This window comes from Anolis carolinensis, chromosome 2, assembly GCF_035594765.1.
Source record: "Anolis carolinensis isolate JA03-04 chromosome 2, rAnoCar3.1.pri, whole genome shotgun sequence".
Lineage (NCBI taxonomy): Eukaryota > Metazoa > Chordata > Lepidosauria > Squamata > Dactyloidae > Anolis > Anolis carolinensis.
The window spans coordinates 125,909,186-125,936,902 of NC_085842.1; the positions used below are offsets into that span (position 1 = coordinate 125,909,186).

The window sequence follows — 27,717 nt, forward strand, 5'->3', positions numbered from 1 at the left end:
GGTAGTAACAAGAAATTCTTGATAGGATTCACAGTTTGTCTTGTTATGCTGGTTTGTGATGACAACTACTGTACAGTATATAAAAAATGTTCATTTTTTTTGTTCAACAATAAATGGGAATTCTTCTTCATGGAAAAATAAGACATCCCCTGAAAATAAGACCTAGCGCATCTTTGGGAGCAAAAATGTCTTATAAGACACTGTCTTATTTTCAGGGAAACACGGTAGCTTGGCAGAAGCTGGAGCTAACAGCGGGTGCTCACTCCGCTCCCAGAATTTGAACCTGAGACCTTTCGGTCTGCAAGTTCAGCAACTCAGTGCTTTAACACACTTCGCCACCCGGGCTCCCTGTTATTCATAAGGTTGCCTCAAAGTCGACTTGATGGAAGTTAACAACAAGAAAATTTGAGTGGAATCTCTTTTCTTGCAATTTGGTTCTAATAGTGTTCTTGTCCTTGAACAGCAGGGAACAAACTGGCTCCTCTACATACCATACCCCAAAATATTTAAAGACAGGTATCATGGCACCTCTCAATTTTTTTCTTCTCCAAGCTAAACATACTCAGTTTCCTAAGTTATTCCTCATAAGGCTTAGTTTCTAGATTCTGATAAACTTGGGCACATTTCAGCTTGTCAGTTCACTATCTTCTATTCACTATCCTGCCTACACCTGCTCTTTGGCCTTTGTTGTGAAATTAGTTACAGTATCTTAGTTTCAGTAATTGTGACCTCTTCTGAAATGGCGCATCTCCCTAGAGTTTGCCTCCCCTACACTCTGGAAGAGGATTCCTAAAACGGTGGTTGTATTTTAGCCATACTTGCTATCAAGGGAAAAGCTGTTCTAATAGGCAATGTATATTTCTATTGTTTTATAATGGGTTTATTACAGGCATCTCTGTCGCTTTAGGGGAGGGAAATCTAAATCTGTCTCATGCTGTCGCAGTTGGAAACCAGCAATCACCCTTAAATGGTGTGACTATATTGTAGCAGTTTTTGCTGATGACTCATCTTTCGAACAAAGAGAGAGAGAGAGGGGGGGGGGGGAGAGAGAGAGAGAGAGAGAGAGAGAGAGAGAGAGAGACTTATCTATATAATCAACATTTATAAAGAATGCATCACCTGTTATGATAATTTTTCCAGTATGCTGTCGAAGCCACAAATCACCCTATCCTCTTTTAACTAAAATTGCAGGTTCTATTTCTAGAGCATACCACTAAAAAAGTTTCTTCCAGAGGCTATTTTTATTTTTAGTTATTTTAGGTTATTCTTAGTGCTTTCCATACATTGCCATACACTTCTGAATATTTAACTTGAACTGAAGTTCAGTTCATTCTGGAATCTCAAAAAAGTTTTCCAGACGTCATATATTTTTGTTCTTACAATTTTTGGAAAGCAAGGTTTCAGGGATTTGATGGAGTTTCCATTATTAGAAAGAGAATATTTTTGATTGTTAGATAACAAAATTAAAACTTTCATAACTTCCTAGTGAGTGTCTCAGACCCCTTCCACAAAGCTGAATAACATCCCACATTATCTGCTTTGAACTGGAACATGTGGCAGTGTAGACTCAAATAATGCAGTTCAAAGCAGATATTGTGGGATTTTCTGCCTTGTTATTCTGGGTTATATGGCTGTATGGGAGGGCTCTAAGAGGCAACTGGCTGGTCACCACTGAATGTGGAATGCTGAATGAAATTTCACATTGGTTTCATCCAGCAAGGTAATATTTTAAATATTCACTTATTTCCTTGTACACATTTATAGAGTCTTAAAGCTAATCTACATTTTATGTGGAATCAATAAAACCAATTATGCAGGACATATTTAAGCAGAATGTTCTGACTATATTAAAAACCCAGTTGTGTTTGAGTGACTAGATACAACAGGAGCTAATTTATAGCGATATTCTAGGCTTGCCCATATAGAGCTAAGATGCTTTATGTTTACACCACACTCAGAACTCCATCCTTACATCTACCTTTATATCTGTGTCAAGAAGGACATACTAGAAGGCATTTATTAAAATTGCTTCTTCTACAAGGGCATAGGAGTCCTGTCCTCTTTAGTATTTGGTTGCTGAATCTGCAAAGATTTGTATAATGTAGGGCATACCCAAACATAGTAGTTTGATCTCTTTTTAACTGTTATGGCTCCATGCTATAGGGTCTTGGGATTTCTAGTTTGGTGAGGTGCTTAGAATACTCTATTAGAGAGCTCTCCTGCTATCATGCAAAAAAGTGAAACAGATAGAATGCTATGTCACTTGTTGTTAATTGCTGTCAAGTAGACTCCTGGTAAAACTATGAATATATGTCAGACTCCTCCAAATTATCAAAAGTCCTGCCAATTCAGAGCCATGGCTTCCTTGACTGAGTCTATCCATATGGAATGTGGGCTTCCTCTTTTCCTACTGCCTTCTGCTTTGCACAGCATCAATGCCTTTTCTACCAAGCCATGCTTTCTCATGATATGTCCAAAGTATGACATCTTGGCTTCTGGGAAAATTTCAGGCTTGATTTGCTGTAGGACATCCCTCCTCCCCATTCTTCCTGTCTTTTTGGCAGTCTAGAATATCTACAGAATTGTAAATCGAATGCCTTCCAACCTGGAGTTTCATCTTCTGATACTATCCGTTGTTCATTTGGAATTGTCTTGTCATAGGGTTTTCATGGTAAAAGTCATTCAAATTATTTTTACCAGCTCTATTTCTGTGCAGCACAGACATGTAGTAACAGTACCTCTTCTGTTGTTCTTGAGGCATCCTCTGTCAGTGTCATCTCCCTCTAATGCTGCTGCCCAGTAGTTGTTTTGCACATTTAGTCTGGCTTTTCAGCAAAAGCCTGGCTAACATGAAAGACCCTTCCAGTAGCACTGCTGCCATCAGCCCAGCTCCTTGCCTCTTAGGATTACACAATCACATCACCATGGAAAAAAATTACTTTGGTTGTGGTAGGGCACTCACCAAGCTACAGATTCAGAATTCCCTGTAACTTAAAGTACGATCAAACCTCCATAATGGAACAACATGGGTGCATCTTCAATTATTCTTCCTTGAAAACATTTGGAGTCATCTACAAATTGAGGGGTGGTAATGCTTTCAATTGCAAATTTTAGGCAGCCTGCTTGCTCCTGTTGCAATAGCGTCTTATTCTCAGTGGCAAAGAGTTGCATATGCTATTAGGCTGCTCATCGGTTCTTTAAAAGGGTGGCAAAAAGCAAGAATCAAATTAGTGTGTCCCCTCCTTTGGAAACAAAAACAAAATCAACCAAAGACAATAATTTCACATGTTTTTACTATAGGTATATGAACACCCACAAAGAAAACACCTGAATGGTAATTCTAATAGCCACAATGACAGAGGAGAATAGATTTTTAAAAGAAAAGAAAGAAAAATCCTGATTAGGTGAGACCCAGAATTACATATTCTCTAAATATATGCCTGAGCTCTGTGTAGTCTGTGCACAGAAAATAAATCTGTTCCTTTATCTGAAGGAAATTGCCTTGCCTGGGGAACAATTTTAATGCCCTTAGATTTTTATGGGTGAGTTGGGGGCTTTTGATTATAACACTGTATACTTGATGTGCAGTAGTAAAAGTAAATGTTGAAAACCACAGATCTAATTTTTTGCAGTGCATACAAGAAGCAAATCCTCTGCCATTTCATTCAATCTGTTTTACTCTTGCCGCAATCATTCCTCTATCCTTTGCCTTTTTGCACTTCTGCCTGGAGATGGCAGCATTGTTCCAACTTTTGAATTTTGGCTTGCCCTAGGGATCCATCAATCTAAATTTAGGTAGGAGGGAAAAGCACTCCCCAAAAGAGTTCAGTCAACAGTGCTCTGCTGTTCTTCTCTGTCCCACACAGTCTTGACATCCACCTCTTTGGAGTCCTCCCATAAATCGTGACAGTAAATGTTCTTGCTGATGTTCTCCAAAAGCGCTCTGAAAACCACATAGGCATGAGCTTTAATTAAGCTCACCAATAATCTCATGTTCGGCTTGGAGAGTGCACACAACTGAAAGGTTTTCCCATCATTATTTAATGAATTGCTGTGACATTAAGCAAAACTCAAGAGAGCCCCAGGAATGCTTCAGTCCAGGAGGGCTAAATAACAGCTGAAAGTGAGAAAACTGAGTTGTGGCTCAGAAACTGTCAGTTAATGATGGATGCGAGTTTGGCTTTTGGTGCTCTGTCAGTTTTAAATGGCCACGGCAAACATGTTGTGGTTCACTGAGGTAACCTGCTTTGTCTAGAGGGCATTATGCAAAACAATACATATTGTTGTATTCAAATACCTACAGTTTGTTGTCCTCTCTGTAGCAACAGTTTTCTGTTTTTCTAGCAGTTTCCACACTCTGGCCCTCAGAATCGGAAGTTGTAAGGGTCAAAGATGGCACATGTTCATTTAAGGATGAAAAACATGCTTAACAGTGTTGCTTGTATTCAGGAAACAAGGTAAACAGCTTTAATGGGAAGCAGTGACCTTGCATCCCTTCTTCCCTGCAACAGAGATTGGGAAAACACAGGGCAAACAGGGCCCTTCACTCTATAGAAATCCCCCTCCCGAGGCAGCATTGAACCTTCAGTTCTGCTACTTGGAATGGAATCAGAAGCAAAAAAGCACAGTGGTCACTCCCAATGGACGAAAAAGCTGTTTTTTCATTGTCATCCTCAGTATCCCACAGCCAACAGGGTTACTGGGATTCTGAGTGTCATTTACAGTGGTCAATTAATCCTGGGAGATGTAGTGTAAACCTTTCCAAGCTTTAGGTATTTCCACATTACTCTCCCTTTTGGACTTTTTCATGTTACACAGTTCTATTAAAGTAGGCCCTTATGTCCATTGAGGTTTTGTTCCAGGGCTCCCTGTGGATACCAAAATCTGTGGATGCTCAAATCCTGTTACATACAACAAAATAGTAAAATGATGTCCCTTATATAAAATCAAGATGTAATTTTGGATCAACCCTGGATGGTTGAATCTGCGGATGCAGAATCTATGGGCATGGAGCAATGACTACTATGATTTTACTTTAACTGCAATGCTTCCATCGTGTGAAGGCCTGGGTTGGCATTGGAGGGAATGGCTTTTAAATCCACAGGAAGCTCCTCTGGTGCCTCTGAGCAAACTAAAGTACCCAGTATTCCATGGAAAACAACCAGGACAGATAAAGTAGCATATGAGAGGATATCAGGGCTCGTCATACTATCACCCTCCTTCTGGTTCTGGCAATTTGGAAAGCAGTGATGAGAAGAACAGCAGCAACTGTTAATTTGGCCAGTCACCTGGCAACAGAGTGATACTGGAAACTCAGCATGTGCGGGGAACAGGTATAAAGACTGAGTCACCAGGAGAAGGGAGAAGGCAAGAGAAATTGCATTTTCCTTAGCAGTCAGCTCCAGCAAGTGGCAGTTGAATAGGGAGAGCTAACAACCTATCCCGGAGGAAAGGGCTGTTCTCAGGTGTCATCTACACATGCCAAATGTACCAGTGAATGGACTCTGTGGCATCTATCCACATGATTACTGAGGTCTATTTGCCCTAATGAGGAACAAGTCTGCATAATGTGGCCTTGTCCCATGTTCAAAGAAGTTGTGGGTGCTCTGGAGCTTCCTGAAGCTCAGAGCTTGCCTGTACTTTGCTGCCATGCTTGCTATTTCAAAGCAGCTTGCTATTTCACATGGCCATCCCACTTTCCCCAGACCCAGATGATCTGGGAAGAAGGGATGGCAATTATCTTTCCCCTCTCATCCTTGACTTAGCAGTGGATGTGAAACTGCCAATCGTCTTTTTTCATTGCATCCACTGACACTGGCTAGAACAACAGAACAAATGGAGAGAGGGGAAAGAAGAGGTGAAAGGAAGGAGCAATTCATCTTTTTTCCTTCCCTTTTCTCTCTTTACTTTGGCCAGCATCAATGGATGCAACTAATTTGTACCCTATGGTCACTACTAAGCCAAGGACAAGAAGGGAAAAGTAAGGGTCCTGTTTCAGTTGGACCAAACTGGAGTTAAGCACCACTGGGCCGTGTGGACTCCATCCAAACATCAGGATGGCTCAGTGCCATGCAGTGCAGACACCTGCCTGCTAGGCAGTTGTTTATGTGGACTTCTGCTTCATTGATACAAACTACCTCTCTCTGGATCAGCATCATCGTATGTGGCTCATGTAGTTGCACCCTCAAAGAGTGGTGGAAATGGCTGAAGAAGAGCTTTCCCCTAAGGTTCGGAATCCTTAAGGTCTGCTTGTCAAATTTATTCAATCTCTTGAGCATTTCTAGAAAGCCAGGGGAGACTCTTACTGTATCTATTCTAAGCAGGGCTCTGTCCACTGTTCCAGGAAAGATTCCACAGTTCAGCAATAACAACAAAAAAGAAGTTGGTCCCACTAGTTCTTAAAAAGAGCTAGAGATTCCTGTCCACCTGCTACAGGCTTGATAACACTGAGGGCCCCCTACAGACATGGCAGAAACCCAGGAAGAAGTGGATTAAAATAACTCACTTTCTCTCAGGTTTCTGTCCCCACCCCCAACCCAAACCCCAGGCTTTTCCTTGAGAGGGTGACTAGATGCCATCCTGGGTTAACCAAGGTTGACTTGGGATGGAATCCCTCCTCCATCCAGCACCATTTCCCCTAAAAATCTTACTGTAAAGTTTGCCAGCAACACAGACCTCTCTGCACGATACTCTTGATGCATGAAAATTGTGTCCCTCCTCCCTCACCTCCTGACACACTATTTCCGTGCATTAGGAGTACTCTGCAGAGGGGTCTGCACTGCTGGCAGGCCCCTCTGGTAAGTTTTTTTGGGGGGAGGCTAGAGAGGAGGGGATGGGCACCCTCCGGCTCCTTCAGGCTCCAGCAGCACAACTGGATGGCTGTGGGGATTGTGGAAGCAGTCCCAGAAGTCAATCCCTACATGCCCAGCACCTGGAAAGATCCGGACTTTAGATTAAGGTCCAGATCTTTCCAGGTGTCAAATTAATGCGGACCTCCTTTCAGACAGCTGATTCTGCTATTCCTGCAAGGGGAAAGCTTAGTTGGCTTTATCTCCATTCTTACCCTGTAAATAATGGTGGAAATGCTGGACTTTGGAGCAGAGCATTGATTTGAGACTAGCATTTGTGAAATATAATTATTGGTTATGCCTCATTGCTCAGGCATGGACACAGGGGGCTATAATGTTTCACTTCCTAAGGAGATAATGAAAGGTGCCACACAGAATTGTATAGTGTGAAAGGGCCTGTACCTTTTCTCAGTAGCATCTTTGGGAAGGACCGGTCTCATGGTGCTGCCCAAACAGAAATCTTAAACAACCACCTCTGCCTCCCCCTCCCTCTCTTCACCTAGTATGACACAGACCACCACATCTGCCATCTTTAGAGCAATGTATGATCTGAACATCCAGACTGCATACTCCTAAACCTACTTGTTAGGGAGTAACTCCCACTCAACATGTTTAGACTCCTTTACAAAATGTGTGTAGGATGCACAGTGGTGAGTTTTTAATTTTGAAGCTTATGGCAAGAAGGCAACTTGGAATATAAGTAATGGAGTACTCCATCGGGACATGTTTAATAGCTAATCAGATGTGATTTAGGGAAGACCTTTGACAAGCTCATCATATCCCAATATTGTGCTGCCATCGCTGAGCAATAAGCATTGAAAGATGTGGGAACTCCCAGAGGCTAGCAGTTGGAAATAGGAAAACACGACTATCTAATTTTTTATCTGATGCCTATAAATGACTGGTACTTGCAGTCCAGAAAAGCTGGACAATTGCCTGGTACCAATAGCTATCTGAAGTGCTCTCCTTGGGCCTGGTCATTACCAATCTATCCTGTTGCTACTCTGTCATTGTTTAGAATACCATCTAGGGAGGGGAGGGGAAAGGAAGGTTTCTACAAGCAGTGTGAATGGTGCCCTCATTGCCGGGGAAGGGACATCTCATTTTAATTTTTTTTCTAGTTGCAATGCAGTTAGGAAGCAGACCTTCCCATTTCCTTTCTCTAGAATAGCCCAACTCTTTGTCTTAGTATAATCTCAAATAACCTGCTTGATATGATTACAACTTGGAAAAAAGATGCAGAACTAACTCTACCATTAGGCAGAAAGAGGCAATGCCTGAGGCAGCAATTGCAGTGACAGCAGCTGGTGTTACTTCTGAGCCCCTACCTCTCTTGAAAGGCAGAGTTCTGTATGACACAAAATGTGTCCTGTTCAATTGCCTTCATACATAGAATGGAGCGCGGGGTATCCTCCTACCTTCTGACTCTCTGCCTTGGTAAAGCTGACAATGGAAACAGTAGATCAAGAACTGTTAAAGAAAGTGGCGTATTTCTGCTATGAAAAAGATAAATCTCTATCCTTTGCACTATTTCCCCACATTTTGCTCTATTATTACTGTTATGAAGATCCACTCAGAACTTGAAAAAATGCTTTAAAGGTTGCATTTGAAATTTCACCTCTGCAAATAATGTGTTACTGCTATAGTTGCAGTTTTAAAGAAATACTGTAGTATCAAAACTACCTTAAGAAGTATCAAAAATAATTTTTAAAAGTTGTACTTTTTAGTGTTTAGACATGTATGCTCCAAAAGCTAGTCTGTGACACAAAATATATCCATCTTGTCTAAGACTACATTAAAAATAAACAAACACCACCTGGATTATTATTATTATAATAATTATTATTTAATTTTATACCGCTTTTCTCGCACAAATGGGACTCAAAGCGGTGTACAGAACAGAAAAAAGACAACTACATATACAGAAAACAATAATCCCACCCACCCAATATATAAACAATAAATCCAGACATTGCATAAAACACAAGTTACATAAATATAAATAAACATAAAAATAATCACATATATCATTATCATTAAAAATCCTATGCCTCAGGCCACTAAGGCTGTCCTAACAAGTTAAAACAGTAAACATTAAATGAAATGAGTCAGATCTCCAAGTCTTTGGCCCTGTGAGTCTTGTCTAGCCAAAATAGCTGCTATTATGTGTTGTCAGGGAAGGCCTGCTTCCATAAAAACATTTTCACCTGGGTGTAAAGGCCAATAACAAGGGGGCCAATCGCACCTCTCTGGGAAGGGAGTTCCAGAGCTGTGGGGCCACTACCGAAAAGGCCCTCATTCCCACCTTGTGATGGTGGTGGAACTGAGAGGGCTTCTCCTGATCATCTCAGGGCTTGTGTGGGCTGGTAGGAGGAGATGTGGTCCTTCAAGTAGGCTGGAATAGGATGTGTGTACACATAAACACAGAACTGATAAGCATATGATATAACAGTATCTTTAGACTTTCATTATTCTGCGTAGATGTAAGTCTTGAACATAAAGGGCTAATGAAAACATTCCCCAAAGAAATGCTTCACCTGTCTGCTGTACACAGAAGAATGAGTAGAAATAGTAGAGTACAAAAATCCATGACATTCATATTTACTCAGACTTAAAAAGAAAGAAAGAAATGGACTATTCAGGACTGAACATGAGAAACAAATTCTGAGAACATCCTAAGTTGTTTCCTTTGCAGAGAGTGGGGCAACACATGGTCCATGGAGGCACATGTCCACCTGGTTGTTTTGAGGACCAATCCTAGAACTCCCAAATGCTGCCAGTGAGAAAATAAGGAAATAAGGACACTGTGCTTCAGGAACACAATGTTTTGATTTTAAATCAAAGTGTATGAACTTATGTAATTTTCTCTACAGATTTTTTTGAGTTGAAGCAGTGCATATTTTGGGGGCTTGATGTAGTATTGTCATATTCCATGGGGTCAAAATTGTTCGAGATGTGTTGAAGTTGGCTCCCATCCCCCCCTTTTGCATGCAACAACAGCAGCTGCTGCCATATAGCAAGAAACAGTTATTTTCTGAGAAAAATCCCTTCTGAACCACTTCCACAATAATAGAAGAGAAGTAACTTATAAGGTAACCTTTCAAAGTTACTATTACACCATAGAGAGAGTGGTTGTCACTCTTCAGGTTAACAATTGTGGAGTAATTTAGTTTTATATTTAATATTGTGGAAATCTGAAAAATAAACTGATTACAATTAACATTATTTGTTCCCAGTAACATTCAGGCTCTGGCCGTACCACTTCAAGGTGTCCAGAATGGACATATATATTTGAATTTCATGTGAAGCAGAGATAAAATATATGTATTTGTCATTGGATACAAAAGCTTATCTCCTCCATCTGTTCTGAAATTAACTTTTAACATTTTGCCTCAATTTCCTTATGTCAGTGATATTATTTTTAAGCAAGCAGTAATGTTGTATTTGGGGCAGGGAAATGTTCCCCATTGTCACTTCTGTGGGCCATTTCCCTCGACAAGAACTTTCAGAGCAAATCAGATAAGACTATATTGAATCAGAGAGTGGTGCACAGAACCCACTTTTGACAGCTGAGTCATACATGTGATGTAAGGCTTAATGTTTCGGGTTTCAAGTCACAAAACTTCAGCACCACTGCATTAAATGGGAGGCTGGGGAAGTGGGCTGATTATGTCTCCTTGCATAATGTTGAAAACATATAGAGTCCTGTGGCGTCTTGCTTCCCCAGTTCTGCTCTTCATGTTCTCAACATAACCTACTTTTCTTTCTCCAGCATCTCTGTGGAGAGCTTCTCATTTTCCCTGAAAGCCCTGAGGTCTGCAGTACCTAGCAAAAAGGAGGTCAATCAATATTTGTGCCGAAGATAAAAAGATGTAACTTCTTTAAACTGTGTCTCTTAGGATGACACCATCAAAAGGGCATTGCATTTTGTGCTGCTTGTGATCAGTGCAGGATCACTGTGGATTGCTTGCAAAAGCATCATTACCTCTGTCATAACAAAAATACGCATATAATCTTATTAACTGTGGCAGCAATTCTCTGTGTATTTATTTCATTGAACCATGTGCAGTTATTAGCAGACCATTAGATTATGAATAGAGATCAAAACTAAAAAAAACCCAGCAGTGTACATTTATTTTTTGGACATCATTAAACTAGCATGAAATGCGTGAAGTAGTTTTTCTTCACTCGATATTGAGTTGCTGTAATAGGATTGTCAGCCTCAGCTCTCCATCTGCTATCGAAATGAGAACTTGATTGAACCTGTCTAAATGAGAACTTGGGTGAAGCTGTCTAAATAATAATGGTAGGAAATCAACCTTCATTCCCCCCATATAATGAAGCCAGTGAACAAGAAAGGAGCTGTAACTTAGATAGTGTTGTCTTTGTGGATCACATTTTAAAGAGTAGTATAATGGGTAAGTCATATCTCAAACTTGTTGGCTGACCATTGAAATCTCTTTCAAAACCCACAATTGTTATTTTATTAGAAAATGCTGAAAGTTACCCTATCTTTTAGGAAGACCTAGAAGGCTTTCCATTTTTTAGAAAGGACATTACAGAATACACTTGAGCTAAACTGCATGTTACACTCTATCAGTCATATCTTTGTCCCCAAGCACTGCACAGAGATTTTACAGCAGAGAAGGGAGTGGAATGGAATGGGGAGCAAGGTGCAGTATTTAGATGAAAAGAGCATGAGTTGAGCATTTCAGAAACGCAGATGGCAATGACAGCTGAGGATTTCAATGTCAGTGGGTGGTTTTCATATAAATAATCTATTCAGGATTTCATTTTTTTAAAAAGTTATCTATCAAAGGTGCTAAAATCTATCTCCAAAATGGGTGCAGCAGTAGATTAAATTTTTTAACCAAACTGTTCTGCCCCCAATGCATTGTTTATAAGGAGAACAGTTTGGGGTGGCACAGATGAACATTTAACAAGAATTTAGTAATAACAAAGTTCCAAATCCTTACTCCTCCCTGGACTCACTAATGAAAAGTCTTTGTAGGAGAGGGTAGAAGTCTTGCTGATCCAAAGCTTTGTTTACTTTGTTCTGTCTTATGCTTCTTCTTTCTTGTTCATTACTCAACTGTCTCTTGCAAAGAGCTCCAATAATTGTGTGCTGAATGGTCCTTTCTCCAGCCTCCTTCAACCTTTCTTGTGCACAAAACTGACTGACTTCAGGAGTACAGCTAGGTCTGGCCACAAGGCTCTACTTCTGGGCAGGGATGTCTTAAATGGATGTCTTAAAGGAAAGGGCTGGCTATGAGTCCTTCCCATAATTACTGTACACAGAAAACTAAGCCTTTTCTAACTAAAGGAAAACCCAACTTAGGGGAAATAGCAAGAGGGCACGACACTAACTCAGACATACTACTCTTCTGACACAGAAGCCATCATCTGACAGTAGCCGTTGCATGAAATTGTGTGATGCTTTGCAGGCCAAAAGACCCTACTCCTTAATGAACATACATGAAATTAAGAGCCTCTCTGCTTAGGGATCTGCATTTCCTAAGGCTGGAAAATGTTTCCATCTTCTGATTGAAACCTTCCCCTCTTGTTATATTGTTTTACAGGCTCCCCCCGCTGTTACCCACCTTTGGATCTAGACCTTTGCTTCTCTTGGATGGAAGCAGCATTGTGTGTGTATATGTATATATGGAGGAAACTTTGAATGGCCCTTTCACCCTATGCAGTTGGAACAGTATGATTTAATTTTAGCTGACATGGCCACATCCCATGGAATTCTGGGATTTGCAGGTGAGGGGGTGGCATATTGAATTCTGTTCAGAGACAGAGCTCTTTTAATTTTTCTGACCACACTACAAACTTCATGTTTCCATAGGATCCAGCCATGGCAGTTAAAGTAAGATATAATGCTTAAGTGGAGTGTGAATGGGTCTACTATTAGTCTAAAAGAAGTGGTTAAAAACACTGCATTTCTTTCTTGCTCATTTTCACAGTATAAATTGCTCCCTCCCAAGGTAGCTTTGGCTGCCATACTAATATTACAGGTGGCATTAAAACCAAAACCAAGAAAAAGGAAAATAAATTGCAGATAGACAGAGACATCACAGAAATAGGACTGTTCGATAAAATCACTGTCAAAAAGAATATGAAATCCTTGGAACATCTGTCTCTCCTAGGACCACTCACCAACCATCCTCAACTAAAAAACAGCAATAGCACACTTATATCTGTGAACAAAAATAGTTAAATCAGAAAAAAATCTCCTGTGATACCATGTGGTATCAAAATATTGAGCAATCCTCAAACTCCCCACAAAAATGTATTGGCCTTCTTTTGTGTGTCAATAGATGTGATATTCCACCAATGACACATGCTTTCTGCTCCACTGGCAGTGAGGCAGGAGACAGGAGTACCACTGGTAGGGTCTCCCATGTCAGACAGACTTTTGCTAAGAAGCCAGACTGTCAAACAGCTACTGGGCCACATTGATGGTAGTTGTTATTGTTGTGAGGGGGGGGGGGGGGGGAGAGTCAGAAACACTAACATAGGACCTCTCAAAGACAACAACAGTCGTACCATAGCTAATGCTTCATAATTTTGTGTAGAAGGCAGTATGTTCAATCCCCTCTTATCACAAAGACACAATGACAAAACAATCCAAAATAAAACAAGATCAGAGGACAACTGTGAGTAGCACTGTGGCTAATTCTACAATTGGTCTCAAGCAATTCAGCTGCTGATGTGAACAGAATACCCAGATTATTATTATTATCATCTTTATTTATACCCCACCTTTCTTCCTGTGGGAACTCAAGGCAATTAACAATCCCACACTTTGGTCATAGTTTAAAAAGACCAATACAAATGTTAAAAACAAATAGTACAGTGTGGATTAAGGGAAAACAGATTAAAATAAAATACATTTAAAATAGGCTTTAAAACTCAAACATTTTCCAACCTCAATAATCCCAACCACACTTCTCCAGTAGAATGCCCCTTATCCTTTCCCAAATGCTTGATGGCAGAAGGCTAACAGGATGGGGCCATCCTGGTCTCCATTGAGAGGCAATTCCACAGTCTGGGATCAGCCACCGAAAAGGCCCTCTCCTGTGTTCCCACCAAATGCACTTGAGCGGGTGGTGGAACAGAGAGAAGACCCTCCTCAATAGATCATAAATGTCTACCAGGTTCATATGATTGATTGATATTATTCAGGACTCCTCCCTACCATACCAAATGTGACCTTAAATGATTCTAATGCACTTTATCTATTTATGAATTTGTTACCCATAATGTGCACCGTACACTTTGCTTATCCACTATTGCAACCTCATTGTTTTTAACCTGATGTTTTAATTCTGCGTTGTGTTTTTAACTTATTGTGTATATTTTTTATTGTTTTTGTTTTTGTCTTTGTCCTGATGTTTTATATTTTATCATTGTTGTATTTTGATTTTGCTGTAAGCCGCCCCGAGTCCCCTTCGGGGGAGATGGAGGCGGGATACAAATAAACTTCTTCTTCTTCTTCTTCTTCTTCTTCTTCTTCTTCTTCTTCTTCTTATTATTATTATTATTATTATAAAACGAGATACAATCCTTCAGATAACTTGGACCGGAGCCTCAAGGATTAGACTCAAGATTAGGGGAAATCCAACCCCAAATAGGGAAACAAGTTGTCCAGGAACACCTGGCCTCTCTAAATGAATTCAAGTCCCCAGGGCCAGATAGGCTACATCCAAGAGTATTGAAGGTACTAGCGGAAGTTATTTCAGAACCACTGGCAATTATCTTTGAGAGTTCTTGGAGAACGGGAGAAGTCCCAGCAGATTGGAGGAGGGCGATTGTGGTCCCTATCTTCAAGAAGGGAAAAAAGAACGACCCAAACAATTACCGTCCAGTCAGCCTCACGTCGATACCAGGCAAGATTCTGGAAAAGATCATTAAGGAAGTGGTCTGCAAACACTTAGAAACAGATGCAGTCATTGCTAATAGTCAACACGGATTTACCAAAAACAAGTCATGCCAGACTAATCTGATCTCTTTTTTCGATAGAGTTACGAGTTGGGTTGATACAGGGAATGTTGTGGATGTAGCGTACCTGGATTTCAGTAAGGCCTTCGACAAAGTCCCTCACGACCTTCTGGCAAACAAACTAGTAAAATGTGGGCTAGACAAAATTACGATTAGGTGGATCTGTAATTGGCTAAGCGAACAAATTCAAAGGGTGCTCACCAATGCATCTTCTTCAACTTGGAAAGAAGTCACAAGTGGAGTGCCGCAGGGTTCTGTCCTGGGCCCGGTTTTGCTCAACATCTTTATTAACGACTTAGACGAAGGGTTAGAAGGCACAGTCATCAAGTTTGCAGATGACACCAAATTGGGAGGGATAGTTAACACTCCAGAAGACAGGAGCAGAATTCAAAATGATCTTGACAAACTAGAGAGATGGGCCGAAAATAACAAAATGAAATTCAACAGGGACAAATGCAAGATACTTCACTTTGGCAGAAAAAATGGAATGCAAAGATACAGAATGGGGGATGCCTGGTTCGACAGCAGTACGTGTGAAAAAGATCTTGGAGTCCTCATGGACAACAAGTTAAACATGAGCCTACAATGTAATGCTGTGGCGAAAAAAGCCAATGGGATTCTGGCCTGCATAAATTAGGGGTATAGCATCTAGATCCAGGGAAGTCATGCTCCCCCTCTATTCTGCCTTGGTCAGACCACACCTGGAATACTGTGTCCAATTCTGGGCACCTCAATTGAAGAGAGATGTTGACAAGCTGGAAAGTGTCCAGAGGAGGGTAACTAAAATGATCAAAGGTCTGGAGAACAAGCCCTATGAGGAGTGGCTTAAAGAACATGTTTAGCCTGCAGAAGAGAAGGCTGAGAGGAGACATGATAGCCATGTACAAATACGTGAAGGGAAGTCATAGGGAGGAGGGAGCAAGCTTGTTTTCTGCTGCCCTGCAGACTAGGACGCGGAACAATGGCGGAACAACATGAGACATATATGACTACATACACATATAAAATAACTGTTTGTCTATAACATGATGCTGTTCAAAACCGTCTCCACCACTGATGATGTATCTGTTCACCTTTAAACCCACTCATCAAATCCACTTTGGAAAAACTGTTTCAGTCATTCCCTAGTCCAGTGTCTGACAGCATCTTCCACTTCATCTATATCATTAAAGTTCTGTCTTCAAAGTTTTTCTTTCAACCAATGAAGTGGGAGTGGGAGACTGCCAGATTGGGGCTTTAAGGCAGATTTGGCACCACTGACCATTCCATTTGTACACGAATGTGTGATGTTACCAAAGAACACATGGGGCCATGAATTATCACATTGTAATGATTGCATTCAGCAATTCTGTTGGGCTTTTTACTTATAGATGGCTTCAGTAAGTTTCCAGAGTTATGTAACATAGAGGTTGCTCATTGTTGTCCTTCACTTGAAGTAATGAAACAAAATTCTATCTGTTATGGCTCAAAGCTTCTTAAACTTTCCCCTCTCTCCAACCCTTTCCACCTGAGAAATTTTTATGTGACCCCCAGGTATATAGGTATATAAAATAGGTTAAAAATCATTTACTGATAATGTTAGCATTTGAAAGGGTTACTAAACAGGCTGATTTTCCATTCATGAAGTACTACTGAAACATTTTCTGCGGAGTCCGCTGTAAACACTGCATGTTGTTGCTAATAGATTTGTGTAAATGGGTTTCGAAAACCTTTTCCTTTTGCCAATTTTTGTGACCCCAACATTGAACTAAGAGAATCCTATTTGAGGTCAAGACCCACAATTTAAGAAGCAGTGCTATAATATAGACCACCTGCTGCATCACTGATTGTCAGTAAAATGTTTCTCATGATAGGAATGTGTTTGGTACCAAATGAAGCCTTGAAGGGGCCTGGAACTCAAGCTAGATTCAGCACAAAAAGCCAGATCACTGGTCTTGTGTTAGGAGGGAGTCTACATTGGTTTCTTGCAGGAACATGAAGGGTTCTCCCAACATATCGAGTCCCTCCACTCCTCAGAGTTTCTAGATCCTTTTCTTTCTTTCTTTCTTTCTTTCTTTCTTTCTTTCTTTCTTTCTTTCTTTCTTTCTTTCTTTCTTTCTTTCTTTCTTTCTTTCTGTCTTTCTGTCTGTCTGTCTGTCTGTCTGTCTTCCTTCCTTCCTTCCTTCCTTCCTTCCTTCCGTCCTTCCTTCCTTCCTTCCTTCCTTCCTTCCTTCCTTCCTTCCTTCCTTCCTTCCTTCCTTCCTTCCTTCCTTTCTTTCTTTCTTTTTTACAAAACTTCCCCTCCCTCTTTTCACTATGAATGTCCCCTTATGATACTTATGGGAGGTTTTTCAAATTTAGGTGAAAACAACCTCATGCTCCCTGGGGGTGCTAATTTGTTAAAAAAATAAATCACCATCAACATTCACAAAAATGGAAGGGGTTGAGAGGCCTCAAAACAGACTTAGAGAGTTCGCACCTTTTCTTCAACTAAAAGGACACCACCGAGCAAGCATACGCCAATGGAAACTTTCCCACAGCATCAACTGAGTACTTCTTTTTAAAGATAAGCCCATATAATTGCCCATGAATCACAATTCAAGTATCTACTTAAAGCATCTGCAGATGCAAAACATTAAAAAAATTATTACAGTAAATCAAGCTTCATGAATATGGAACTTATTTCTGGTTAGAAACTCTTGCCAGTAAATAATATGAGTTATCTAAATTAAAAGTACAAAATTATATCTCATGAAGGAAGTATACTTTGCTTTTTTTATTAAAAAGGGGGCAAGTGCTTTTCATATGGGGTGATTTAAATATCTTTCATATTAATTTTTAAAATCCTTTTAAACAATGTACCAAATTCTCAATATAAAATGACAAAGTGGAAGTGAGGTTGTTATTAGCAATTTCTCCTTGTAAAGAAACTGAATATGTGTGTTTTTGGTAAATATTAATTAGGTAAAGGTAAAGGTTTTCCCCTGGCATTAAGTCCAGTCGTGACCCACTGTGGGGGTTGGTGCTCATGTCCATTTCTAAGCCGAAGAGCTGGCGTTGTCCGTAGACACCTCCAAGGTCATGTGGCCGGCATGACTGCATGGAGTGCCGTTACCTTCCCGGCAGAGCAGTACCTATTGATCTACTCACATTTGCATGTTTTCGAACTGCTAAGTTGGCAGGAGCTGGGGCTAACAATGGGCGCTCATTCCGCTCCCGGGGTTTGAACCTGGCACCTTTCAGTCTGCAAGTTCAGCAGCTCAGCGCTTTAACACACTGTGCCACCAGTGTAACATGTATACATTTTGTTTTGAAACAGGTATTCCCGTGCAAATGGTTAATAGAAATAAGATACAAATAACTACATAGGATCATCCAGATGGGACAAACCTGTAAGGATATTGTAGTATTTGTAGCCGCAGGGATTTCAAAAAAAATTCAAACAGTGTTTCTGTTGTTTCTACTTTTTTCTGATAATTCCTAGCATGAATGCAACATTTTATTCCATACCTCAAGGAGGGTTCCTTTTAATTCCAAACCATACTGGAACATATCTCCATTCTCTTCTTTTAAAAAAAGGTTTTAGCACTATATAGTGCACCATGAAATGACACTTTTGCAATACAGATTGAGTATAACCTTATCTAGAAATTGGAAATGCTCCAAAATTGTCCACTTGGGCGGCTGAGATAGTGACACCTTTCTGATGGCTCAATCAACATAGATATTGTTTCATTCACAAAATTATTAAAAATATTCTGAATAAAATTACCTTCAGGCTGCAAGTATTTGAAGCATAAATGACATTTGTGTTTAGACTTGGGTCCCATCACCAAGGAATTTCATTCTTTGTGCATATGCAAATAAAAGTATTCAAAAATCTACATTTTTAAAAAAATCCAAAATCCAAAACACTTCTGGCCCTGAGTATTTTGGGTTCTCAACTTCTATAATTTTAGAATTTTTAAAACTAAAATCAGGGGACAGAACATTTTGCCTTCAAATCATAGGATCTTCTCAGCAAACCATCTCCCTATTTTTTGTTTTTTGCTGATGCAGATCAAAGAAATGACTACAAATAGATTCTTCCAGAAGTGGAAATAAGTGAAAATTGACTAAAAAAAAAAAAACTAGTGCAAATCAGCAAAACCCAAAGAGTTATATAGTATGAGGCCATGCTTCTTTAACCCAATCTGGAAATTGGAGGAAACTCCGAAAATGGAGGAATGGATTTTGAAAGTGGTGGAGGTGGCTGAGATGGACATTCTGAAGGATATCTCCAGTCAAAAGAACCTTTGGAATTTGGGAAAGACTGGGTACCTTTCAAAAGGTTTCTAGAAGGGAAGACTATTTCAATGTGGGGTTTTCAAGTTTAAAATAGAAAGCTTGACCATTATAAAATCTAAATTTTCATTGCATGGTTTAATTTCCTCCTTTGGAGTATTTGATCCTTTGGATCATTTGATGTGACTTTTCTTTCCATAGTATATGTGCTATGGTAGAATTCTTGAAATGTAAATGTTAAACTTGTGTTCTGGAAAGGTGTTATGTATGGTTGTAAAAAAATACGTACTGATATTTGGACAAGTTGGAATGTTACAAAATTAGAAATAAGTGATTCCTGAAAATGTTAAATATGATGGAATAATAACAGAACAATAACCAGCCCCACACCTACCCACAAACACACATGATCTGAGAAGGAAATAAACATAGTCTTTTTTCTAAAACATATAAATTAGCTTTATATAAATTAATATAAATTAGTTTTACTTGCAATTACTTGTTCATATCTAAACACATAGTGTAATGGGGAAGAAAGAACAAAGGGTACTGTTCCATTATTCTACCTGGATAGTGGAACAGTACCAAAAGAAGAAAAAGCAGATTGAAATGAAGAGAATTGGAAGAGAGCAGGTAGGGAGAAAAACCTAATAAACATGAAGTTACTTTAATGCAAAGTAGCAATTAGTAGTTGCTAACCTCAGTCAGGACTGAATGATTCCAAAAAACTGGTTCTTAGCAGCTGAACTGTTTACTGGCTTTAAGAAGCTTTAAGAATGTGCGGTCTAATTCCTCAGTGACTTTTTCTTTATGTCCTTCAGTCTATAAAAGTAAAAGTCCTCTTCTTAGCTATAGGCCAGCTGCAAAGGCAGTGTGATCTGCGTTCCCTGCTTTAAATCAATCCACAGAAGGTCACTTTGGCATGACGCTGTTAAATATGAAGTCTTGCCTTTAAAATCTGAGCTTCCCAGAAAGCAAAATGTTTTCAATTTCATGCATTGCACACAAAATCCCAATTGTCAATATTTATTCTCCTAGACCTGGCCTTTTTGTCTTTTATCTGTCCTTCTTTTTTCATATATGGGTATAGCCACAAGTATTTTTTTAGGTGCAATGATAGTTTTATGGTTTATTTTAATCCATTAATTACATGGTGTTATGTATATTCTTGTTACAGAGAAATAAAAGCATGATCCCCAAGAAAACAGTACAGTTAGTCTATGTACAAATGCCACACTGTTTCTTGGAAAAATGAATTTTACTGCAGTTGAAAGAAATCAGTTAAAATAAAGGCCGTCTGTTTTCAGCTGAAGCTAAAGAGTTACAGTCAAATGTCATGGAAATCTCAAAAACAGATTGTCACCTGGGGGATAATTAGATACAAAGAACTCTGAGGGAAATGGGGTATACCCTGAAGTATATTTATGTTTCTCACAATTTTGCACTTACAACTTCTGTGGAGATTATTCTTTACCCTAACAAGCAAAGAAAAACACAACCCAGGGGGAACGAAAACACACCCTGTTTAATGCAATTATGTTGTTATTTATGGTCCAGTCTCCATGTGATGTCTTTTTCAAGGGATTGGGGTGTCAGTAATTGGCTTCATGGATACTCTGACAAGAGGCTAATATTGTACCTATCTGGCCTAAATACCCTGAAGGCACCAGATCAGTAAATCACCTGTGAATATTCCATGCCTAAGAAAATCCTAATAAATTTATGAGGTTGAAGGCAAACATATACACACATACACACACCAGCTTATTCACCTCACATGTTAAAGAGTGCAAGTAAATGAGACTGAACAGCAACTGTACTGTCATTAGCATGATCCTATAATTAATTCATAGCAGGAGCAGGCAGATTTATAGGTTCTACTTGATATTTTTCTAGAATCCCGAGAGCCAACAGTAAGAATAATATATTTTTTTAAAAATTAGAATAGTAACTCTGAGAAGCAGATAGAGAATTGCAAGACCTGGTCAGCTCAGGAATTAACCTGCAGTACTATAGCCTGAATTTGCATGCAAATCTTTTCAAAGAAACATCTCTCAAAACTGTCTTGATTTGAGGTACCTTACTTGGAGTGTGTGTGTGGGTGGGTTGGGAGGGAGTTATTGCAATTTTTATGATGATTCATTGGGAATGTAAACATCTTACTCATCTACCCCCCCCCCCCCCACTTTAGCACTCTCTTTCTTGTGGTGGTAGGACTGTGCACTCCAATGAGGCAAGGAGCTATGCTGAAAGCACCACTGTTCTTGAAGGGAACTCCCATATCATGCAGGCAGAGGCAATGGCAGCAGCACCAAAGGATCTAGTATTGAGCAGAAGATTGCAATGCTAAATCACTATTAAAGTATTTTACACTGAAAACACTATAATCAAACAAAGATCTGAGCTGGGCAATTAATGTCTGGGGAGCTTGAAGATCTCTCGTTCATAACATTGCCATATGTTAAAGTCAACTTCACAGCAAACAATAACAAAAATCAGTTTACTGCATATCATATGGGGACTGGAATCTACTGCTGCTGGAATCATGCCATCCCAATCTGCTCTCTGCTTGCCCCCTCATTTAGGACATCCTTGAAAAGAACTACTTTAATCATTAATGTCCAGGACATGTTTTTATCTGTCATAGGATTCTTAGTTTGTACTGCGACTCAAAAAATCTTTATATATTGTCTGTCACATACAACAGAGGTTATGGGCAGTAGTTCATTTAGGGCACACATAAGTGGATATGACAAATTGGTCTGGAGAAAGTGTAACATTTGACAAATTCACATACTTCACTATAACAGCCATTTGTAAATAAACATGGAGCATCCAGTCCAATCCCTGTGCCACGCAGGAAAAACAAACTCAAAGCACCCATGACATATGGCCATCCAGGAGAAATGTACCATCTGAAAGAGGAGAAAAGAGGACAAATTCACTTTATTTATTTATTTATTTATTTATGTCATGTCTATCTCGCCATTCTCACCTGAGGAGATTCAAGGCGGCTTACAAATCTGTCAAAATTCAATAGCAATAAACAATACAATAAAATAAAACATAGAACAATTAAAACAATAAAGCATTAAACAATTAAAAACAATATACAAAACTTAAAACATGCAAAGTGCTTAAATCCGTTCATCCAAAAGCCTTGCGCATAATCCTTGGTCCAGACCATGTCAAGCCGTAAAAGCTTATTCATTAAACGCTTGCGCGCATAGCCATGTTTTTAATTTCTTTCTAAAGCCCAAAAGGGATGGAGTCTGCCGGACGTCATTGGGGAGGGAGTTCCACAGCCAAGGAGCCACCACTGAGAAGGCCCTGTCATTCTTCCCCACCAGTTGCGCTTGCGAGGCAGGTGGGACCAGGAGCAGAGCCTCCCCAGATGATCTTAAGGTTCTTGTAAGCTCATAGGAGAAGATACGTTGGGACAGGTAAGTTGGACCAGAACCGTTTAGGGCTTTATAGGTCAAGACCAGCACTTTGAATTGGGCTTGGTAGCATATTGGCAGCCAGTGGAACTGGCGTAACAGAGAAGTGGTATGCTCCCTATATGCCGCTCTGGTTATAAGTCTGGCTGCTGCCCATTATACTAATTGGAGCTGCCGGGCCATCTTCAAAGGCAATCCCATGTAGAGTGCGTTGCAGTAATCTAAACAGGATGTAACTAGAGTGTGGACCACCGTGGCCAAGTCAGACTTCCCAAGGTACAAGCGCAACTGGCACACAAGTCTTAGTTGTGCAAATGCTCCCCTGGTCACTGCTGAGACCTAGGGTTCTAGGCACAGCAATGAAACTAGGAAAACACCCAAGCTGCGAACCTGTATCTTCAGGAGGAGTGTAACCCCATCCAACATACGCTGTAACCCTATGCCCTTTTCGGCGTTGCGACTGACCAGGAGGACCTCTGCCTTGTCTGGATTCAATTTCAATTGGTTCATCCTAATCCAGTTTGACACAGCTGCCAAGCCCCGGTTCAGGACCTGAACAGCCTCCTTAGTGACAGGTGGGAAGGAGTGACAGAGTTGGACATCATCTGCATACAGATGACACCGTACTTCAAAACTCCGGATGATTTTCCCCTTCATGTATATGTTAAAAAACATGGGGGACAATACTGAACCCTGCGGGACCCCACAAGACAATGGTTGCGGGGCCGAGCAGGTGTCCCCCAGTGACACCTTCTGGGAACGACCCTCTAGGAAGGACCAGAGCCATCATGTACTAAGGTGACCAAGGCTATCTTGGTACCATGTCCCAGCCTAAAGCCAGACTGCGCCGGATCTAGATAATGAGTGTCAACCAAGAATGCCTGGAGTTGCGCGGCCACCACATGTTCCACTACTTTGCCCAAAAAGGGGAGATTGGAAATTGGCCAAAAGTTTGTCTAATTGAGTGAGGTCCAGTGATGGCTTCTTCAACAGCAGTTTGATCACAGCCACAGAACAACACAAGATGTTCATATGGGCTATTATATGTTTAGATGCAAATTTAGACATTGTTAACATTGTGAAAAAAATTGTGATCATATCAGTTTTGTGTATTTGTCCAGGCTATTGTTTTGCTTCTAACCATGGATAGGTAATTTCAAGGCCCATGGTCTTCCCTTTTCTGAATATTTAAAACTAAATTTCAAAAAGGGGGCTTCAAGTAGAGGACAAATTCAAACAGAGGACTGTTTGAACACAAGACCATCCTATACAGTGTACAGATACATGGTTTCACTTATTCAGTTATTCACTTAGGGTCTTCTGTACTAGGTAAACTGTTGTAAGCTCTTCAGTGCCTCTGTTGTTCATCCCATTGAAAATAATAGGGTTTGCTATTATTCATGATTTCACCTATCCATTTGAAGTCTGGGAATGTATCCCATGTGGATACTATACTGGAAAAATATTTTCTAGTCATACTCAAGCAGTGGTAATTGGATAGCTCTTTCGTAAGACCGCTTTATCACACCAAATGGAGCAAAGGAGGGAAATGTGAAAATGAGTTGGGAATGCTCTTCCATCTAAAAGAATAAACCCATGAAGAAGTGCATCAGCCCTTATAGCCTTATGAACTGGACATCTTGTTCTGATTCTATTCCTTTGACAGGTACAGTATAAAGGTCCTTCATGCCTTTCCTCAGGTATTACTGCCAAGGCCTATGGAGCAACTATAATCTACTCTATTGATGTTAGAGGTCAAAAATTGCTTCAAGTGGAATTAAACAATTTTGACAACCTACACACTTCAGTCAGCAATAGTATTCTCAGTAGTGTTGAATGCCTAATGGCACTGGAATTCTGAATCTTATTACAGAAGCCCTACTTCAGTCTAACAATGATAGGTCACCAGTTATTAGTAAGTTTAGTAAACATTAGACCCATTTTCCCCTGGCACTTCAGCTAATCTCTTTATGTGGCTCACTTTATTTCATTAGTACATGATCCACAATTCCTTAATGTTCTTTCCTCCCCACTTCTCACCCTAGGAATGGGGAAATATCTTGCAATCAATGAAAAGAACATTTGTTTCTCAATGTGAAGAGGTACAATTAATTGGAATGCTAATTAGATTGGAATGGGAAATAATTGAGTGATGGGTAATCAGCGTGGGAGCAAAACTGAAATAAATTGGATTTGCTTTGTTGTACTATTCAGCAAAAATGAATGTATTGGTTAATTGCAAATTATCAGACCTTTCAACAGTCCGCACTGTAAAAAAACCCCTGTTTTCTGTATAGGAAGACATAAGAATAGAGATTGCATACCTTATATTAAATGGAAAAATACCCAATATCTTTATATTTGCTTCCAATTTAGATAGGAAAATAATATCTTAGTTGTTGTTGTGATAATTTATGAATTGTCTTTTTCATTTTCATAGAGAAAGCTGTCTTGGTTCAGTGTAGACTATTCAGCAGGCCACCTGTCTGATCTATTCTGATTAGGAAGAATTCTCAGGCAGCAGATTCTGGGAGACGCTATTCAACCTTCGCTATTTAGTCCTTAAAACTACCCACCCCCATCATTAGGAGATTTCAGGGGTGTGATTTTGCTTTAAACAAGCATACTTTACTCATGTGTTCTTGGCAGGACCTATACACATGATGTATGTCATTGCCTTCCTCTGAGGTTGATAGATTCTGGCTTATCCAAGTCCCCCCTGTGAGTTTCCATGGCTGAGTGGGGATTTAAATTTTGGTCTCCTTGAATCCTAATCTATCATATAAGCCACAACAATATGTGGCCTCTAATCCTTCCCCAGAATAAATTCTTCCACTTGTCCCTATCCAATCATGGAAGCTAAACTGAGTATCATAGAATCATAGAATAAGAATTGGAAGAGACCTCATGGGGATCCAGTCCAACCCCCTGCCAAGAAGCAGGAAATCACATTCAAAGCACCCCCAACAGATGGCCATCCAGCCTCTGCTTAAAAGCCTCCAAAGAAGGAGCCTCCACCACTGTTCAGGGCAGAGAGTTCCACTGCCGAACAGCTCTCACAGTGAGGAAGTTCTTCCTGATGTTCAGGTGGAATCTCCTTTCCTGTAGTTTGAAGCCATTGTTCCGCGTCCTAGTCTGCAGGGCAGCAGAAAACAAGCTTGCTCCCTCCTCCCTATGACTTCCCCTCACTATGACTTCACAAGTACTTCGCTAGTACTTGGATGGCAGACAACCAACTGCTATCAGATGTTGTTGACTATATTCCAAGGGAAGAAACTGGTAAAGCCACCTATGAGTATTCCTTAACTAAGAAAGTTTATGGTGTTCATAGTCTTACCATGAATTCACACAAACACAAGCTTGCAAATATATAATCTCTAAATTCCTTGCTTCTTTTACATTTTCATCCTTATTTTTACTGGCTCTCACATGTAGTCTAGGAATGGAAAAGAAATCATTACATTTTTTAAGTATTAAGAAATTTATGAAAATAAGTATTTTACTCCTCCTGAGACTTGCAATAGGACACATCTTACATCTTAAACTGTATAATCTTCAATCTTGCAATGTTTTTGGCTATCAAAAAAGAAAAAAGAAAAAACCTGAGCTTTTAAGGGCAATTTTAGATCACGTCAAATTTTGTTTGTGTCTAGTAGAGGTATGCAAATGAGTTGTGAAAAATCAGAAGAAATCAGAAGTTTTGTAAGTTGAAAATTTTTCCAAAGCATTAGCTTGGCCCACTCCAAAAACTCAGGAATCAAAGCTGACCCTCAAACTTTTTTGTTAGTGTTTTGTAAAGCTTGGAAGACTCCTGGTCCTGCTAGCTGCTACTAGTGAAAGAAAGCATAAGAAAAGCTAAAGCTACCATACCTGGCTGCCTTCTTTGCCATCCCTCTCCCTGTTTAATGGCTTCTCCATTTGAAGACTTCATGGTGGCTTCCTTCTCATATGAAGACAGGGAAAATTGCATTTTGGGAACACACAGAACTTGGGAAATGGGAAGGAGAGCAGCCCTATGCCAAAGAATTCAAAAGGCTCTGCCTTAAACTACATTTCTCAGTATGCATCAGAATGAGAATGCACCAATCAGGAGAGGAGAGAGGAAGTTGTCCCTCCCCTAAACAGTTTGTTTTTCTCAAAACTTTTTTAAAAAATTCCTAAAATCACTATATGTATTAATATTTCTGAAAATTGGGGGGAATGATCCTCTGTTATCTTGTGTCATTGGATAGAAAATTCAAAGAGCTAGCTCTTGTAGTTTTTTTTAATGTTGTTTTTTAAAACTTTAAAAATTCCCCATAAGTGAAACATTAAGAAACTTGATAGGCAAAGAGTGGCAAATGTGTTCTTCCATTGTAGCAAATTTCACCCCAATAGCTTTAAAAATGAAGGTGATAGGGGTCCCTGAAGTTTCCCCAATAGTAGTAATTACTGCATTATGTGGTTTGGGAAGTGAGGAGCCAAATACCTGTTTTAAACTACATTTCCCAGACTGCATCAGAGGGGGGTCCCCCCCAACTCAATACGGAAAGCATTGAATGTCAGGAGAGTTTGGATGGTTCCTTTCTGCCCGGAAGAAGGGGGTCAGTCTAGATGTCCTTTGATGATGTCTGTACTGTGATTTCTGTTTTTCTTCTCCTCTCTCCTCCCCTTCTTGCAGTTTTATGGCAGTTCCTAATTGGTTCTGTCATAAAAATTGGTGAAAGTTTATTTCACTGCAAAAACTATGTCTTTGTGCAAGGGACATTGCCCTATAGCACATTTTGCTTTGTTGAGTCTTCGCCCATTTACCACAGCTTCTTCCACAAAAACAAAATTTCTGGAGTAGAACAACTGCTTTCAAAGTAAAGACCACACAATGAAACATGAAATAACAGTTTCAAACCAGGAACAGATATTCTTTATTATTAAATATATATTTTTATAAAAACTTTGAAAATTTGCCAAAAATCCATGAATAAGTCAAATGTTCTTAAATTTGGTGGGCTATCAGTGGTAAAAATGTTCTACTATTGCAGTTTTAAAATGGGGCCCCCTGAAGCTTCCCCACTGACAGTGATGTTTTCCTTAATGCACATGCACAATCGTCATTAACAAAATAATAATGTAATAACCATTTTATATTTCTTTTCCGTTGCTCCCCCTAATATCTATCCTCCAGA

At 39.8% G+C, this 27,717-nt stretch overlaps 1 long non-coding RNA gene across 1 annotated transcript in view; it reads right to left on the reverse strand.

The window, feature by feature from the left end:
- The window catches only part of LOC134295826 (uncharacterized), a 36,943-nt gene extending 10,383 nt beyond the window's left edge, over positions 1-26,560 (reverse strand). The window contains exons 1-2 of the long non-coding RNA XR_010002424.1: positions 26,426-26,560; positions 21,913-22,030 (exon numbers count right to left, since the gene is read on the reverse strand). This is a non-coding gene — a long non-coding RNA (uncharacterized LOC134295826). The remainder of the gene's footprint in view (positions 1-21,912; positions 22,031-26,425) is intronic.
- Between the last annotated feature and the right edge of the window lie 1,157 nt (positions 26,561-27,717).